This window comes from Scylla paramamosain, chromosome 23 (genome assembly GCF_035594125.1).
Source record: "Scylla paramamosain isolate STU-SP2022 chromosome 23, ASM3559412v1, whole genome shotgun sequence".
NCBI lineage: Eukaryota > Metazoa > Arthropoda > Malacostraca > Decapoda > Portunidae > Scylla > Scylla paramamosain.
Genome location: NC_087173.1, coordinates 3,816,773 through 3,820,485, shown reverse-complemented (window position 1 = coordinate 3,820,485; position 3,713 = coordinate 3,816,773). Strand labels below are relative to the sequence as shown.

Below are 3,713 nucleotides of genomic sequence, written 5' to 3'. Positions count from 1 at the left end.
TCTCTCTCTCTCACACACACACACACACACACACACACACACACACACACTGTCAAATTATCTACTTTTTTTTTTCTCCATTCTTTTTCATTTCCTCATTACCACGTTACATCTTCTGTTAATCCATTTTATCTGCTCACTAAGGCAACAACAAGAAAATAAGGATACATATATTAAATCAGTGTTTTTCCTTTTACCTTCTTCCATGCATTCCTTCCACGAAACAATCACACGAATGAAAATGTCTCTTCTTTAGTCTTATTACATTCATTTCCTCCACACGACAAACAGGCGAATAAAGAAATTTAGCCACCAAATGTTTCGTCCGCGAGCCACTGCACTGGGTTCTGCTGCCTCATACACACGCACATTATTATTACTGGTAGCAGTAGTAGTTTACTGACTATAAAGCTGTACAAAGTATCACATTATTTAATAGTAGTTGTAATCCATATAAAAAAAAAATACGTGTTATGACCATAAAAGCAGGCAATCCAAGACTTGATAAATTCTGAAAGCCAACAACTTAAAACGTAATCTTAAAATAAATCCCAGAAAACAAGCAACTTAAGAAAATATCCCTAAAATAGATCCCAAAACGCAATTTCCAGTATAATCTTAAAATATTTCTATAAACCAACTTCTTGTAATATTAGCCTTTTCTTACAAAGATGACCATAAAAACAGAAACCAGTTTTCAACATGAAAATCCCAAGTGCCTCATAGAACGAAAACTGTTTTACGGGACAACAAATATAAAAAAAAAAAAAAAAAAAAATGTTAAAAAAAAATTATAAAACAACCTGCACACCTAAACAAGTTATTATGCTTTCGTAAATCATCATTGTTGTGCTATTACTTATAACAGCAACTATTCACATATATAATATCACGGCATCGCACACATATCCCTACAGATGAGTGATGCTATCGGATACATCCACAAGATTAGTGACGCTTATGAAATTCAATATGTTTTATCTTCTCCGACAAACATCAGAAGCACACGTTTCTCAGAGTGTATTACATTTGCATCACATAAACAAATTCTCAGCTCGACAAACGTCCGACTTCATGTGCCAACCTTGATCTTCAAGTTATATGACACGAGTCTCAGTCTAGTGAACGCTTGTCGTGTGAAGTGTGGAATTTGTATCTTGTTGATATAAATCGGATGTTGTGGTAAATGTGGGCTCCAGTGTGTTCGTTAAGTCTCGTACTTTGCAGCCTCTACTGTTTTTCTCGAATAATCCTTGTAATTTTGTCGAGTGAGTTGACTACGCACTCACGCTGCACACACTTTTGCCCCCACACCAGCTTCATTTTACCAAGGAGAGATGACGACTAGCAGGTCCACAAATCTATATATACATATACATATATATATTTTTTTTTCCTCACACTAAGATCTTGAACACTTGTGGCTTAAATGTTCCGTTTCAACGCTCTAACCGTGGAAGCAGAAACTATCTGAAATTATATGAAACTATTTGAACACTTGATAAAGTTTTTAGTTTTATTCAACTATACAGAGCAAATTTTCTATCGTCTACAGCTTTGACACTTTTACTGAAAAATCAATGTTAATTACAGGTGATATAATGGGATTACTCACTCTTTCACCTATAATATATATATATATATATATATATATATATATATATATATATATATATATATATATATATATATATATATATATATATATATATATATATATATATATATATATATATATATCCAAATAAGCGAACTTAATTGATGATACAGTGACAACCGTTCAGCCTTTCACTTGGCGTACATCACAAACCGTCTCTTTTCTCTGTGTTTTCTATATACTTGCTGAGAAAGTTAGTTATATGATGTTAATAATTCAGTTCAGCAAGTGATCGACATTACATATGAGCAGCACATTATACAAGGGGCTATGCTAATCCAATGCCCCGACCTGAATACTGATGGCATAATCTATCATGCAATTAACAGCTTCCGTACCGTCATGCATACGGAAAAAATAATGCTGCATAATCACTGTGTCGTGTCAATTAATCTTTTTTTTTCTTTGTGTGTGTGTGTGTGTGTGTGTGTGTGTGTGTGTGTGTGTGTGTGTTTATCATTAATATATCATAGTCTTTTTTTCTATGCGTTATCATGTCAAAATATCCTTACGAACATAATGAAGGTATCGCAGTTTTTCGTTCTTTTCCCTTCTCTATGTACCGGGACATAATATTTCTCATTACACCACTGATCACATCTGTTCCGTAGCTGCACACACCTCTGAAAGCAGCATCACATCACCGTAAACCACATGACACGCTATGTTTATTAATCACCAATTACCACAATGCAACGCGACACAATTTGCAAACAATCTCTCCCTCACTTCATATTTACTCACACATTATACCCTTCAAACCCTTTTTACTCCTTTTTTTCTTTTTTTCTTATCCTTACCTTATAGTGTCACTCACTCCTCACCTCACCCTTCCTCCATGCATCCTTTTCATATTCTTCCTGTTTCCCTTTATATTTCACTCATTCTTCCTGCAGGTAACCCACACATACACCCCTCCAAATGCACTTTTCACACATTCCTCCCTTTACTAACACTTACGCACACCAGAACGCTCACTGAAACTACTCTCACTCCTACGAGCATTTAACTTAATCTACAAACACATCATAATTACAAATGCATATTACTCATACACCTCCCATTTCATATGTCATCGCCCAAATCCTACTATATCACCTCTCCTTCCTTACACCAGTCTACATTTATACAAAAAAGCACACTTTCCACCACTAGTTTCCTATATCAAGGCACGTATCTCGCAACTTCCGTATTTCGTCCCTCCACCAAGCTTCCAAACACCAGCAAATACAGCCTTTCATCCATTTTCAGCTTGATATTGGTAGTCCCAGGCACCCCCAAACACTTGCCCTCTCCGTGTCCTTCTCCAGCAGAGCGTTGCGTTGCCACTAACACCGGAGTCTTTTCAATGGAATTTAACCCCTGTAGGTATCGTGGTCATTAATTCTTTCTCAATACATACCGTGTTATTAATTCCGTCTCACACCCCGACGGCCTTAGGCGATTACTTTAACTCCCTCTATGCCTTCCGTGTACGTCCTCCTCCTCACTCCCATCTTCTCCACGGATGTTCTTATCGTTTTCCCTCTTGTTCTTTCTCGGTGTTGCTCCTTCCCGTCCTCCTCCTGTAGCGGCTGTGTCGGTCTGCAAGAGAGGCGGTGAGAGCCGAGCAGGAAGCGTCTACTTTGTCATCAAGTTTGCCTTATGTTCTTCATTTAAGACCCCGGACACTGTGACCTTGGAATGTAGAGAGAGAGAGAGAGAGAGAGAGAGAGAGAGAGAGAGAGAGAGAGAGAGAGAGAGAGAGAGAGATTTGTCATATACATCCAATACTTATTAGTTGAATTTATTATTCAATCAGTATCTGTTTACAACATAACACGATCCAATGAATACAACTTTTTTTTCTCTCGTTTTATTTCAATCTTTCTGAGGCGCAGTATAAACATGTACTTTTTACTGGGATGTGAGACCTGACTATTTCACGTGTATGCCGCGACGAAACAAACTGTTTAGGTGCGTTTCCGTTTTATGACATGCGCATAATATTATCGTTATTGTTGCTTGTTGTTGTTGTTGTTGCTGCTGCTGCTGTTGTTGTAGATCTATAGATCGA

General features: G+C 37.1%; 1 protein-coding gene across 1 annotated transcript in view; it reads right to left on the bottom strand.

Annotated features, from left to right (window-relative positions):
• The window catches only part of LOC135112436 (sialin-like), a 24,054-nt gene extending 20,855 nt beyond the window's left edge, over positions 1-3,199 (bottom strand). The window contains 1 exon segment of the mRNA XM_064026898.1: positions 3,060-3,199. The gene's annotated coding sequence lies outside the window, so the exon portion shown is untranslated.
• Between the last annotated feature and the right edge of the window lie 514 nt (positions 3,200-3,713).